Here is a 16,512-nt window from a genome sequence, read left to right on the forward strand (position 1 = left end):
GCTCCATTTTATATCATGTGTCTTCATTTTTCCTTTCCTTTATTATAATACCTTTTAGGTGATGAAAATATTAGTCGAGTTTATTAAAGAAAGTTATGCTGCGGCAGTGCTGGAGGTTTTACCACTTTGTAGTTGTAGGAATATTGTTGTTACTTTGTTAGTGAGGTTATAGGGATGGGACGTACAAGTATCGTGAAATGGTAGCCAGGACAAGGAAGGGGACGTTGTAATCTGGCAACAGACTCTCTACATGTGCTGGAGGTTTTACCACTTTGTAGTTGTAGGAATATTGTTGTTACTTTGTTAGTGAGGTTATAGGGATGGGACGTACAAGTATCGTAAAATGGTAGCCAGGACAAGGAAGGGGACGTTGTAATCTGGCAACAGACTCTCTACAACATAGCTTTCATCTTCCCTTGTGTAATTTACAGCTTATGGGTTTACACAGTGGGTCTGTACTATTTCTAGGCTTTTAACGAACCTCTTTTGTACCTATACAATCTATACATGATGTGATGTAGGTACCTATAGGTATATTTAAACCTACTTCTAAGAGCAATCCAATCCCATTACCTATATGTGTATGTACTATGTAGGTACCTTAGCCGTACATAGACCTTCACTTTTATGTAACTTGTACTCTTATATGTATAGTTGCAGCGGCTACAACCGAGAGTCCAAAATCTAAAGAGAAATTTTCCTTTATGTGTTCCATATTTTTGACAAATTTCATCAAATTGAGACAAACCCTTCGAGTGTTATAGTGAAACAAACGAACTACTGCCACATATAAAATCTTCGATCTAAAATTTAGAGTACGAATATAGGTGTCTACTTTGTTATTTGTTTGTTCACGCTACAACCGTATAACATTAATCTCGACCCAGAACAAATTTGAAATGAAATGCACATGAATGAAATGGCTGACTAAGCAAGGCTACAACCGTATAACATTAATCTCGACCCAGAACAAATTTGAAATGAAATGCACATGAATGAAATGGCTGACTAAGCAAGAAAAAAAAAATCCTATCTTTCATCCCACCATTTTTTGCCTTTGCAATTTTTATTTTTTAATATTCTTTTGGCTTTGATATTTTGGCGATATGCCCTATAAGCAGGGAAGCATGCAAATGGTGGTATGAAATCCTTTTTCTCTCGTTTTGCTGTTGTTTGATTTTTTTGTATCATTTTTCCCGTTGTGTTTTTCGTTTTTTATTTGTCTGCAAAAAATGTTTTTTTAATTAATATTCTCTGAAGGCAAAGGAGAGTATTTTGGCGATATGCCCTATAAGCAGGGAAGCATGCAAATGGTGGTATGAAATCCTTTTTCTCTCGTTTTGCTGTTGTTTGATTTTTTGTATCATTTTTCCGTTGTGTATTTCGTTTTTTATTTGTCTGCAAAAAATGTTTTTTTAATTAATATTCTCTGAAGGCAAAGGAGAGTAAAAAAAAGCAATAATGCAATTTACTATTCTTCAGGCAGAAAAATAGAGAAGACTTGCTAATTGGAAATATACAAAGGGAAATGAAATAGAGGTAACTATAATCAAAACGAGGTGAACTATTTAGGTATGTAGGTATCATAGTACCTATTAGAGTTGGAATTAAACAAATCGCAACTTTCCTACCCCACTTACCTTGATATAAATAAATCTGTTTAATTAATTTATTTGCAAAATGTTACACAATGTATTTCATGGTAATTTCTATACCTTTGTGTTATTAATCAATGAAATTATTACCACCATATTGTTGTTAGTAGAACATGAATGCAACTTTTCAACATTGCAAATTTCAAGACTACGATCACTCTCAGAGTGATATAATGTAAAGGTTGAGCCGTTTACTTTGACATGACCCTCAGCATAGCTGCTGGCGCTGGCACCCGACTTTGCGAAATTGTATAAAAGAGGTGCTCTGACCCTTGAACTAAACATACTTCTGTAAATTCGTACCCTAACAACCCTAACACCTTGACATTTCACCCGTTAAATATACCCTGTCTAGGTCCAAGTCCAGTGGTTATTACCAGGTTATAGTCTAGATAGCTAGACACAGTTCAGTAATTAGTCCAGAGAATATTACAAAGGCCAGAGGAGAAAATTTGGCACACACAATAACACCATAAGTAAAGTTTATACAAGAGTTTCCCCCTGTCCATGCACGATAAAGTTTAAGCACCTCTTGTCAGAAAGTTTTGCAGATGCATAGCAATGGTTAGTTTTAGTTACTAATGCATTTCAAAATATAAGTATCGCTTTACATAGCTAGACGTACATACAAGGTGTTTCCGTCTTTAGACATTTATGGAACAGGAGGTAGACTGAAGAACTAAAATAATGAAATTTTGCCGTAAACAACGAACTCCAATCAAGCTATTTTCAGTGGAAATTCTTCGTAAATGAGGAACAAAAATCATATGATAATATACCTAATCATCTTGGGACAGAAATACACAAATGAGGTAAGGCTGCGATTTCTCTGGAACAGATTCCAACTCTTTCCACGTCACGAGTAATCTCTTGGTATGAGATTCTTACGTACGAAAAGAATCGGAACATTCGGAATCAATGTAACCACGCATGCTCAAGCTCAAGGTTTACTTTGATTCAATCGCTGGACATGTCTTGGGACTAGAAATTGTACCTATCTAGTCTAATCCAGTGGAACCGCAGCGTTATTTATACATAGTGACCCAGCGTAAAATTGGCACAATTTTATGAATGGGACAGAGGATTACAATTTTATAAATGAGATAGAGGACACGCTGAAGGTGAGACTCCTATCAAACTATCAAACCCACACACTATTTTAATACAGAAGTGACACATAGCACAAACATGTCTGGCAAATACCTGGGAACAGGGTAGGAGTTAGGATTTCTATCATGGGAGCTTTGGTACCAGTCTTATTTCCTCGAGGGAAGTCGCTCCAAGAAGTATATGCTTGAGAGACAGCAGAAATGGGATGAGGCACTTGGAACAGTGATGGAAATGGAGACACTTCCTTAGGGGAAATTTTTATAGCCAGTTTGAAAGACTCAAAAGTCAAACCCTATACCCTGTACCTCATACATTTGTATATTGCTACTTAATTAAAGTTCCAGGACTCAATGTCCTGTCAGTCAATAGTAGGATGTAGGGATTGTAGTGCACTCTTATCAAACCCACACGGTCATCCCAAGACAATCTTCACAGGAAGGAGATTAGGTAAGTTAAGAAAGTCCTAACGTCAGCCACTCACTATCAGGTACACCTGATCAGGAGTACCTGTCAGGTCTACGTGATAGTGTATGTGCTCATCAGGTAGACCTCACAGGCGGACCTGATCAGGTGTACCTGGTGAGTCGCTGGCCTAAGCTTGGTAATCAAAATGTCAAACCTTTCCTCCTTCATCCCATTCATCCCATTGACCAAGGCAAGACAACTCCAAGGTAGCGGGCCTGCCACAATAATCTGTCAACTGACACATTAGTTCCTTTCGTGCCTTTGACAGGTGAAGTAGAATTTAATCTCTCAAGATTTCAAACTTTCGAGCTCAAGAAATCAATGGGGAATAGAGAGCAACGTGATGTACTTTTATTACTCCTGTTCGTTCATTACTGTGGATTCATAATATCCATTTCGTTAATTACTTGGGAAGTAATGGAATCCGCGAGTGTGCTGACACCCCCACATTTTATCCAATAGAAATTGTGGGTAGAAAAATGAATGTTGCATATTAAATTGCATAGTTATTGAATTCCTGAAATTCGATGCACATTTTGTGCAGGCTAATGAATTAATTTATATATTGAATTCCTAAAATCTAGGTAATTAAATATTACCTAGATTGGATTCCAGAAAATGTAGGCTGTACCTACAAGTAAATGTGTATTTATATGTAAATGTAGGCATATTTCCTCCTAATATGTATACCTTGTACCCCCTCCTGTAGTAGCTATAGCTTTGAATTTAGGACAACATTTTGTAGGAGAGGAGGGTGGGGATATTGCAGATGAAAAAAAAAAAAATGTCAAATTCAAAGTACCCCCTCCTGTAGTAGCTATAGCTTTGAATTTAGGACAACATTTTGTAGGAGAGGAGGGTGGGGATATTGCAGATGAAAAAAAAAATGTCAAATTCAAAATCACGCGAGGATTTTTAATTTGCTACGGCAGTTTTTGGCAGCTGCAGAGAACATGATGTGCTTTCTTTTACGGTTGAAAAGAAACATTTTGAAATAGGTTTCTAAAAATAAATCCTAACATGCAAACAAGAATTAGGGAGAAGAAAGTAAAAGAAGACGGCGAAAAGAAAAAGGATATATTTATATCGGGTAGATAGTTATAAATAAATTAATAATAAATAAAACCATGTAAAAAGCTACATAATAGATCAGTTGCGCTTACTTGGGTGATGTTTCAAAGTCATAGAGCAGGAAAAAATGAGGAGCAACGGAGTTTTTCTTTTTCTTCTACGACTTCTAGATCCCAAAATAAATCGATTTAAAAAATACCGGTAAATTGTGAAGTTTGACGTCACGGCATACGCTCCCGTAGGCGATGACGTCATAATTCATGACTCCCGCTTCGTTTGTTTGTGCGCAAGCGTTTCTGCGCATATTGACGTGAAATCTGACGTCACAACTCTTTGAACTTTTTCATTAGAACGGCAATTAAAAATTGAATTTTCGACCTTTTAAAGTTACTTTTTCGGAGTTTTGACCTCAGATTTGGATTTTTCACAACTTTTTACGTAGGAATCGACCTTTTATTAATAATATTTTCCCGCCTCAGATTTGGATTTTTCACAACTTTTTACGTAGGAATCGACCTTTTATTAATAATATTTTCCCAATTGCAACTCCTCCATTGAGCATAATATCGTCCTGACCTAAATAGTCTCTTCCTTTGAAATTTCGAGTATTGAATTCGATAGGTACGACCAGATACACATACCTACTACCTACCAATCAAATTGAATTGAGTATTTTCTAGTTTAGGACGTTTGTCTATGCATGTCATTTATTCAGAAAGTTCTGATGAAAGCAGAAATCATTTGTTCCGATTTCAGAGTAAAACACCATTGTGATGTTTCACAAAGGTCCCTTTGATTGCTTTTCTTGCATTCCTTTGTCCACTGCACTCTTCTTTCGGTCCCTCAGGATGTGTATGGACTTATGGAGGATATCTGCAGAGGGCTGGTTACCAACATAGACATGGTAGCCTATTATATTATGCATATTTTATCGTGAATTGTGAGCTTAAATATGTGCTGTAAGGATTTACTAATGGCACCAACTGATTAGAAGTGAATAAAAAAATAATAGAAGACGCCATGATAATTTGATTCAAAATGAAATAGAATAATAAAAACAAAAATGAAAATTTATGTAAATAAAAACACTGACTTTGGTGTTCCTACAAGCCTCTTCCATTCCTTGTAAATTACAGAAAGAAAGTACTATAACATTTGGACATTCAGGTCTTGTAAAATGATCATTTCACTGATGATAAGCCTTTCCTTTGTCCTTCGGAGTTATTGGTGGAGGTGCCGCACCATTTTTTTTTTTTTTTTTTTTTTTTTTTTTTTTTTTAACAAGTTACCATTTATATTTGATTGACAAAAAACTCATAACATACATTTTTCATATAAATGGTATACCCATCCGTATAAGCAGAGCTTGTGCCACGGATGGGAAGTTCATTTATAATTTACAAACTCACCTTATTTAAATAATTGATTAACTGATTGATAAAGAAAAATGAGATATATTAAAAGGTTTTGAGGAGACATTACTCAAAAAATGTAACACCAAAGAGGAATACAACAGCTTTAATATTGCTAGGATTTTTTTTTTTCAGCATAATGAAAAAATATCAAACTTGACATTTTAATGAGAACATGCTGCCATTTTTCTCCCTTCTCTGAAAGTAATAAAATTTTCTTTCTAATATGCCTCGGAAAGTTCGAAATATGACACACAACGTTTCGCTCTAATCTGAACATGATGTACCATTAAATGAACAACTGGCGTTGCTTTTGTCAGAAATAATCTAACTAAATTCTGAAATGTTAACAACGATTTCCTGACAGTTTTTATTATTATTATTCTCATTTTAGACGCTTTGTTACAAAAGGGAAAAAATGTGGGTCCTACTTTCTTTTGCTTGGTCCTTTTCCCACTCAAGTAGTTTCGACAAAGGTACCTACCTATATTTTCTGTGAAGAAACAGTCGTTTTCTAAAAGCGAAATCGAAGGTGAGGTCAGCAGACGTCCTATTTTAGCTTTTTAGGTGCCTTATTGAGGATCATTTTCCCCTATCTTCTAATATTCACAATCTCACACCATGACACAGGTGTGAGCTTTCAGCCGCCTCTGCTTGGAGAATTCACTCAACACCTTTTTTTATCGATGCTTCTCTCTCTTCTTTTTATATTTTTTCCTTTATCTCCTTTTCTCCCCGTTCTCGCTGTGATCAGCTAGATGTCAGGCTAAATTTCAGGCCTTATGAACAACAGGCCTTGATCTTAAGACCCATAACCTAAGGAAGAAATTAAAGTTTTCAATTTCCTCACGCCTTTAACAAAGTTCTTATGTAAGACGCTTCACAATTAGACCTACTTCCTGAATGGGAAATCGAAAAAATGACAAACACCGTCGTCTTCGTAAGTTCAAAATCTAAGACCAGCCCTGAATTCTATCCTCATCATATTCCCCGTCTCTCCTTTTATCTCCTTTATAAAGCTCCGATTTAATAAAAGTTAGGAATTTTAACACTAGATATCTATTGTTCTTGCTTTTTTTATCTCTAAATTACTTTGCTGTTGAAGATTTAAAAATAAAACAAAAGGATGATGCTTTTTTTAATAAGCTAGAGATTTATTTTGCTTTTCGAGGCGAATAGATATCTATTGTTCTTGCTTTTTTTATCTCTAAATTACTTTGCTGTTGAAGATTTAAAAATAAAACAAAAGGATGATGCTTTTTTTTTAATAAGCTAGAGATTTATTTTGCTTTTCGAGGCGAAAAAAAAATCTACATTTTCCAGAGGTTTTTCTTCGATATAATTTGGCATTCTTTTGTCTTTCCTCGAGCAGTTGACATCTACCTAGTTTCGAAATAAGTCCTCTGGAATTTTTATAATAAACTTCATGTCACTCATCCATTTAGTGGTCTTGCTCGGCGTAGCTTAACAAAAACGAACCGGAATCTCGAAGTGAAATTCATCACGAAACAGAAGGGACTAGAGTAAGTTTAAGGAGATATATCATAGGAACACACATACATATGTATACAGTACCTATGTGTAGTTGTGTAGCGTATTGATAGGATAATAAGATATTTGCCTTTACAAGTATTAATACTATTAATGCTATCAGTAGTCAAAGTACATACAAACTCGGAGGAGAGAAAGAGAGACGGCAAAGTTTTGAGCAAGTTTGAAGAATGTGTAATCCAAGTAGCTCCCACCTCTTCACTTCTTACCTTGAGAATATTGGAAGGAAACGAAAACTTTCTCCGAACTCTCAGAAAATAAAGTCATTTCATGTGGTCTTACAACTTTTGTTGCGTACTACAGGCAGTCTCAATCTTCAGGCCTGAGCTTAAGGGGGACCACCACTTAAATTTTATGAACAAAAATTCTTGCTCTCAAGCCAGACTTCCGTAATGACGGAATTCTCCCTAATCCCTCCCAATCAGAGCCCCTGAGTACTCTGCTTGGTTCTCTAAGTTACACAAAGGGAAAAAAAGGTATTAAAAAGTTTACATAATCTCGCCAAAGCTTAAGCAAAACTTTTCTGGAGTAAATTTTAAATTAAATTTTATTCTTTTTTTTTTTTTTTTTTTTTTTTTTTTTTTAAAAAAATCTTGGGTTTAAAACAAAAGGATGATGCTTTTTTTTTAATAAGCTAGAGATTTATTTTGCTTTTCGAGGCGAAAAAAAAATCTACATTTTCCAGAGGTTTTTCTTCGATATAATTTGGCATTCTTTTGTCTTTCCTCGAGCAGTTGACATCTACCTAGTTTCGAAATAAGTCCTCTGGAATTTTTATAATAAACTTCATGTCACTCATCCATTTAGTGGTCTTGCTCGGCGTAGCTTAACAAAAACGAACCGGAATCTCGAAGTGAAATTCATCACGAAACAGAAGGGACTAGAGTAAGTTTAAGGAGATATATCATAGGAACACACATACATATGTATACAGTACCTATGTGTAGTTGTGTAGCGTATTGATAGGATAATAAGATATTTGCCTTTACAAGTATTAATACTATTAATGCTATCAGTAGTCAAAGTACATACAAACTCGGAGGAGAGAAAGAGAGACGGCAAAGTTTTGAGCAAGTTTGAAGAATGTGTAATCCAAGTAGCTCCCACCTCTTCACTTCTTACCTTGAGAATATTGGAAGGAAACGAAAACTTTCTCCGAACTTTCGGAAAATAAAGTCATTTCATGTGGTCTTACAACTTTTGTTGCGTACTACAGGCAGTCTCAATATTCAGGCCTGAGCTTAAGGGGGACCACCACTAAAATTTTATGAACAAAAATAAATTCTTGCTCTCAAGCCAGACTTCCGTAATGACGGCATTCTCCCTAATCCCTCCCAATCAGAGCCCCTGAGTACTCTGCTTGGTTCTCTAAGTTACACAAAGGGAAAAAAAGGTATTAAAAAGTTTACATAATCTCGCCAAAGCTTAAGCAAAACTTTTCTGGAGTAAATTTTAAATTAAATTTTATTTTTTATTTATTTATATACCTTTTCCTTTATCGAGAATTTCATAAAATTATCTTTAGTAAAATTATCAAGACAATCCATAGGATACTAGTTGACAATATTCCAAACATGGCTGAGAGAACCTAACGGTAATAATAATTTAAAAGCACTTAAGCATTTAGTTCATATTTTATTACTTCACCCCCTGCACCTTCTCTGTTCATCTTCTGGTTAAAATAACTTGAACCATTATGTTTTCTTATTTTCCGCAGATGTGACCGCCAGTAATTCACACCTGCGAGGTCCCCTGTTTTCCCAGGAGCCCCCACCCCAGACTATAATTAATCAAAATAATTGATAAGAAACTAAAAAAATCGTGATTTTATTATTGAACGAATCAAGAAACATCATACAGAGGTACAATGTTTATTCCATCACAGACATAAGAACAGACATATTTGTTCTAGATTAAGAAAATAAATTCCTTTTTTTTTTTTTGTCGAATTTGGCCAACTGTGGACCACAGAAAAACAACTTATGCATGATTTCTAATTTCTTCCTCTATTTTGGGCGGCTCGTTCCTTCTTCTTTATCCAATAAATCTTCATTCTCTTCCGATGTTGCTCTCTTCTTTCTTCGCTCCAAACTGTTCCGCCACGTCTTCGTGCGTGCTCCTCAAATCTTTGAATTCTTTGACTTTATTCCTAAATATGGTCCTGTTTCTTATGTATTCTTCACTTATTCCCATGCTCGCTAGATCTGCCTTGACTTCCTTGAACCATGATACCTGTGTTTTTGGGTTTTGGTCAAAAAAGGTGAACATTTTTTTGGTCAATCTATAAGTATTCATCCTCTTGAGATGTCCGTGGAAAGATACTCGTCTTTTCTTCATTGCGTCACTTAATTTTTCAACTCTCTCGTAGACTTCTTTGTTGCTTCTTAGTTTCCAAATGCCATTGTCAAATTTTGGTCCTTAATATTCCTTATGTTGCTTTGTCATTTGTAGTTGAGAACCAAAACAGTGATATGCTTTGGCATACCACAATAAAAAACAATGGGAAAATGTATCTCGCATGATCATTATTGTACTCTAGAGACTTTCATCTCTTCCAATACTCTCTCCATCATAGGTATGTGAGCCGAGTAAATTAAATTCAAAGACCTAGAGGAAGGAAATTGGAGGAGGAGAAGGAAGAGGAGGAGGAGGAGAAGAAGGAAATGAAGGGGAAGGAAGAGGAGAAGGAGGAAGAGGAGGTAGAGGAGAAAGAAAATTGAATGAATGACTGCGTGTTTACTAAAAGGTTGAGAACCCCTGTTCTAGATTAAGAAAAAAAGAAATTCCTTTTTTTTGTCGAATTTGGCCAACTGTGGACCACGGAAAAACAACTTATGCATGATTTCTAATTTCTTCCTCTATATTGGGCGGCTCGTTCCTTCTTCTTTATCCGATAAATCTTCATTCTCTCCCGATGTTGCTCTCTTCTTTCTTCGCTCCAAACTGGTCCGCCCTGTCTTCGTGCGTGCTCCTCAAATCTTTGAATTCTTTGACTTTATTCTTAAATATTGTCATGTTTCTTATGTATTCTTCACTTATTCCTATGCTCGCTAGATCTGCCTTGACTTCCTTGAACCACGATACCTGATGTGTTTTTGGGTTTTGGTCAAAAAAGGTGAAGATTTTTTTGGTCAATCTATCAGTACCTATTCATCCTCTTGAGATGTCCGTGGAAAGATACTCGTCTTTTCTTCATTGCGTCACTTAATTTTTCAACTCTCTCGTAGACTTCTTTGTTGCTTCTTAGTTTCCAAATGCCATTGTTAAATTTTGGTCCTTAATATTCCTTATGTTGCTTTGTCATTTGTAGTTGAGAACCAAAACCGTGATATGCTTTGGCATACCACAATAAAGAACAATGGGAAAATGTATCTCTCATGATCATTATTGTACTCTAGAGACTTTCATCTCTTCCAATACTCTCTCCATCATAGGTATGTGAGCCGAGTAAATTAAATTCAAAGGCATAGAACAAATCTCATTCCGCGTGCGAAACTTCCAACGCGGTGAACAAAGAATTTTCCTACCCAAAACCCAGAATCTCGAGAAACTTAGCAAAGTTTAACGAAACGAAAACATTAAAAGAAGCTTACAAAATTATATCTACCTTCCAGATGCTGACGAAGCGTCAAAAGTTTAGCATGCTTCAGCATAAAGCTGAGTCTATCACTCTCCTCCTGTCTTTTGTCTGCAGCTTAGGAAGTCATTATTCTCAAATGCTGACTAGAAATCCGGCAGTGAGCATGACGCAAGCCCTAGTTGGGCATGTCTTTTTTTTGGCATTTGTTTTTCCTGGCTTCTACCAGAGGATTTCTCTTCGTCATGATAACAGACAGTCGAAATACAGGCTGTTTATAAGTTGTAAGCCTTTGCTTTGGTCATAATGTAACAAACATAATTAGATTATACTCTTGTTTTGGCATTTGTTTTTCCTGGCTTCTACCAGAGGATTTCTCTTCGTCATGTTAACAGACAGTCGAAATACAGGCTGTTTATAAGTTGTAAGCCTTTGCTTTGGTCATAATGTAACAAACATAATTAGATTATACTCTTGAAATTCTTTTCTTTGATTTTAATCCTAAAAAGATTAAAACATTTCATTCAATCTATCTCCTCAACTTTTATCTTGGTACTATTGAAGTTTTCTAGAAACGAGCACAAATCCAATAAGCAGAGTCAAAGAAAAAGCTCTTTATAATTGCTCATAAAATGGCAAAGCTTCCAGCATTTTACTTAATTTCCAGTAATTAACTCATCTTCCCCCTTGCAGCAATTAATGCAATTTGTATTTAAATAATTAAAACATTTATTTTTCATTAATTCATACGCTTTAACCTCTTCTGGCTGCACGTATTTTCTGAGTCGCATTTTGTTTTACGCACATGAACATAAGGGTGATAGTGGGAAAAACAGTCCTTTTCAAATATGCTCTTTACACATAACTGATGGAGCTGAAGATCGCAGTGGTGAAAGGTGAAACTAAACAATCTGAATTAATGATTGAATAAAGTCCATCCACTTACTTTTGACATGATCGTTATTCACTAAAGGGCTAATATAAATAATAATAATTGAATAAGAAGGGGGAAGTGACATGAGTTAGAAGGAGGAGATAAAGAGATAGGCTGAGAGGAGAAAGAGAGATCAAGAATAAGATAGAAAGGGAGGGAGAAGATAGAGAAAGCGAGGGAAAATGAGAGAGAGAGAGAGAGAGAGAAAGGGGGAAATATCACGAGAAAGATCAAGCGTGAGAGAGAAAAGGAGGGGAAAAGACTGAAATGAGAGGGAGAAGGGAGAAAAGGGGGAGCACAGCGAGAATTCAGGCCTTTGGGAGTGTCCCATTAACATTGTCAGCACAAAGTACAGACGATCAAGAGCATCTGCCGAAAGCAGAGAGAGAATCGGAGAAGCATATTGTTTATAATAACATGAACTTTAATTTTTACTTCCTCTACTTAGAACATCACAAGGCACGAGGCTTTGTTGATCTTATGATTTTTTTAAAAGAGGTTTGGCAGAGGGAACTGTAACTGCTAGGGTCTTATCGTCCCGAAATTGAAGAGAGAAGGAAGACAGGATAGGAGGAAAGCCAGCCGTTCCGAGAACGAACATCATTCTATCAGGATAAAATCCGCCCCGGGCGGGAATCGAATCCGCGGCCTAGCGCTTACAAGGCAGATGTGCCACCAACCAAGCTAACTAGGCTGGCTTGATCTTATGAAATACTAGCTGAATTCCGTCGCTTCGCTCCGGAATACCGCTAGTTCATCCCGAGGCATGGCCAAACTTGTAGAAAAGGCATGGCCGAAGTTATTTTTACTTCCTCTACTTAGAACATCACAAGGCACGAGGCTTTGTTGATCTTATGATTTTTTTTAAAGAGGTTTGGCAGAGGGAACTGTAACTGCTAGGTTCTTATCGTCCCGAAATTGAAGAGAGAAGGAAGACAGGATAGGAGGAAAGCCAGCCGTTCCGAGAACGAACATTATCCTATCAGGATAAAATCCGCCCCGGGCGGGAATCGAATCCGCGGCCTAGCGCTTACAAGGCAGATGTGCCACCAACCAAGCTAACTAGGCTATCGGTAACAACGTCCCGAGGGATTTATTTTTCGAAACTGAATATTTCCAGAGTTTACTTATTTAGACCTAGGTTCCCAAAGTGTGGTTCGCGGACTACTGGTCTAAATTTTAGACTGTCAGCTCAGAAGCTCAGAACAAGTTGTTCCATTGTACTAACAGTTTGTGGTGTTGTCTGTGGATCTACTCAAATATGCTCTTTACACATAACTAATAATAATAATAATAATAATAATTAATCTTGTAAGGGCAGAAGAAAAATACTTATTATGCCCAGATCAAGTGAGTAGTGGATCTACGCATAGAATGGCCAAAAGGAGGTCAATATACGTAAATGACAATGTAAGACAGGCCACAACCTAGTATGTCTTCTAGGCCTGCATAAGAGCCCTTTTTTCTTGATGAAGTCTACCATTCCGCTGATAGGGTATTCCCCAGCCAAGGTAAAAGTCTGCTTCAAATTCTTTTTTTAGCGGATGTGCCGAAACTCCCAAGTCCCAAGACATTACTAATCTTATATGTATTCTTCGGCTTAGGGAAAAAATCTGAATTTCTATAATCAAAGAATGTGTCAAACTTCCCCCATTCCATTATTGATTTTGTATGTGAACAGTTTTTCACTGAATAATACATATCAAGGTCCTGGATAGATTAAAGTGAAAGTTCAGTTTTCTCGGACAAAATTTGAACATTTGACCTTATTTACGTAGGAAATATGGATAATTTATTTACTTAAGTAACACATTTACGTATAGGAAATATGGGCATGAATTTACCGACCTAAGTAACATCTAACACATTTACTTTGATAGATACGGAGTTACCTAGCTAGGTAATATAAAAATTCCCAAGTCGAAGAGGCGATAAGACCCACCTTAGAAGCCCCGTGTTAGCTATATACCAAAGTTTCATCTGCGGGTAACATGAGATGCACATGTGTGTGTTCGTATTATTACTTTAATTAAAATTTATCTTAGGTGCCATTCAAAGAATGTGTCAAACTTCCCCCATTCCATTATTGATTTTGTATTTGAACAGTTTTTCACTGAATAATACATATCAAGGTCCTGGATAGATTAAAGTGAAAGTTCAGTTTTCTCGGACGAAATTTGAACATTTGACCTTATTTACATAGGGAATATGGATAATTTATTTACTGAAGTAACACATTTACGTAGGAAATATGGGCATGAATTTACCGACCTAAGTAACACCTAACACATTTACTTTGATAGATACGGAGTTACCTAGGTAGGTAATATAAAAATACCCAAGTCGAAGAGGCGATAAGACCCACCTTAGAAGCCCCGTGTTAGCTATACCAAAGTTTCATCTGCGGGTAACATGAGATGCACATGTGTGTGTTCGTATTATTACTTTAATTAAAATTTATCTTAGGTGCCATGAAACACCTTCGTAACAAACAAGATCCCTTCGACTCGTGTATAAGTTTCCGACATTATAACACATGGTTTACAAGTTGTGTGTTTCCTGGTTTCTTGTTCCTACAGGGTAGGATGTAGGGTGTTCTGCATGACTGCTCAGGTTTATCTATACTTCAGAATCTTTAGATTCGGATGATTGATTGGCGTTTGCCTATTCAAAGTATGACTGATAGCTTTACCTTACCTCTTTTGTACATAGAAGCTTTCGACTCGTGTATAAGTTTCCAACATTATAACACATGGTTTACAAGTTGTGTGTTTCCTGGTTTCTTGTTCCTACAGGGTAGGATGTAAGGAATTCTATATATGCTCAGGTCTATCTATACTTTAGAATCTTTAGATTCGGATGATTGATTGGCGTTTGCCTATTCAAAGTATGACTGATAGCTTTACCTTACCTCTTTTGTACATAGAAGCTCAAGTAGACAGGAGTTATTCCCTTACCTAGGTCCTCCTATACCTGAAAATAGAATTTTAAGGTGGCGCTAGACTGAGAGAAACTGAATTCCGTCCGCGAGCTTTTGTACTCAGGTAGTCCATACCAAATTCGGTCCCGAACTGGACTATGTATTTCATTATAGAACACGCCATTTAATCTCACTGACTGAGAAACTGAATTCCGTCCGCGGGCTTTTGTACTCAGGTAGTCCATACCAAATTCGGTCCCGAACTGGACTATGTATTTCATTATAGAACACGCCATTTAATCTCACTGACACACCCTGTTATCTAAATGCTTTTAAAAAGAAATAGAAAGTTAGAAAGTTTTACAAGTAGGTATACTTTCTTTTCATTCTAATCAAAAAGTTTTTAAGAAAACTTTCAACTTGTTTTCCCCCTAATATGTATAGTCGATACCCTGAATAGCCTCTTCATATGGCCTGAATCCGTTTTCCTTCTACTAAGTAGTACTGTAGGAGTATGGCCCAGAATTCACTTTGAAACTGCAGAGAAATGCAGGAATTCATCACGGGATTCATGGACAAACATAGAGGCACAGGGCTCAAGAATCTCAAGATTCATTGATGATATTGTGGTGAGTTCAAAATCGAGTAAGTAGGTAGGCACCTATGTAATGTACCCATTTTCATGTTTAGTTCCTTTGAAAAGTCAGATGTAACTGAAGATGGGGCTTCGTATGAAAGTTTTGGTGGACGGCGAGGATCTATCATTTGACAACACAATAAAATGTATTTAGGTATAGTACCTAATTTTTGTTTCCAGATTCTACACAAATTTGTTTTGTATATTTTGATGCAAATAGTATAATTGTATTAGGTATCTCTTATTATCTCTTTATTAGATATCTCTTTTGCATTTACAAGCTCATTCTATTTTTATTATTCCCTCTTTTCTTTCTCTTTTCTCGCTTAATCCTCCTACTCTGACTCCTTTGTTTCGTCAAAGTGAAAATATTCCACTCTATATGTAAATCATCACATCATGTATTACCTACTAGAATAACGTGTTTTACCCATGTTTACAAGTAGGTATACTTTCTTTTCATTCTAATCAAAAAGTTTTCAAGAAAACTTTCAACTTGTTTTCCCCCTAATATGTATAGTCGATACCCTGAATAGCCTCTTCATATGGCCTGAATCCGTTTTCCTTCTGCTAAGTATGTAGTACTGTAGGAGTATGGCCCAGAATTCACTTTCAAAACTGCAGAGAAATGCAGGAATTCATCACTGGATTCATGTACAAACATAGAGAATCTCAAGATTCATTGATGATATTGTGGTGAGTTCAAAATCGAAGTAAGTAGGTAGGCACCTATGTAATGTACCCATTTTCATGTTTAGTTCCTTTGAAAAGTCAGATGTAACTGAAGATGGGGCTTCGTAAAGTCAAAGGTGGAAATCTAGATATGTATGGAGATGGAAATTTAATATGGCCGTATAGTTTCATTTTAGAAAATCCTGGTTGACATCAAAAGAACGAGGAAAAAAGCAGAATAAACTGAAGATTTGTTCTGCTTCTTTATACTTTTAAACAGAAGATAATATGTTCATCTTCTAAGTGGATACTGAAACCTATATATGTATATGACTTACTTGACTTACCTATCCTGTTAGTTAAATTGCCATATTGTCCATTTACCCATGCTCCTTTTCCTTTATCGAGAATTTCATAAAATTATCTTTAATAAAATTATCAAGACTATCCATAGGATACTAGTTGACAATATTCCAAACATGGCTGAGAGAACCCAACGGTAATAATA

The 16,512-nt window shown here is 36.2% G+C and overlaps 1 long non-coding RNA gene across 1 annotated transcript in view; it reads left to right on the plus strand.

Annotated features, from left to right (window-relative positions):
- Positions 1-16,512, plus strand: part of LOC103508587 — a 149,210-nt gene that overhangs the window by 57,913 nt on the left and 74,785 nt on the right. The window lies entirely within an intron of this gene.

This window comes from Diaphorina citri, unplaced genomic scaffold (genome assembly GCF_000475195.1).
Source record: "Diaphorina citri unplaced genomic scaffold, Diaci psyllid genome assembly version 1.1 scaffold413, whole genome shotgun sequence".
Taxonomy (NCBI): domain Eukaryota; kingdom Metazoa; phylum Arthropoda; class Insecta; order Hemiptera; family Psyllidae; genus Diaphorina; species Diaphorina citri.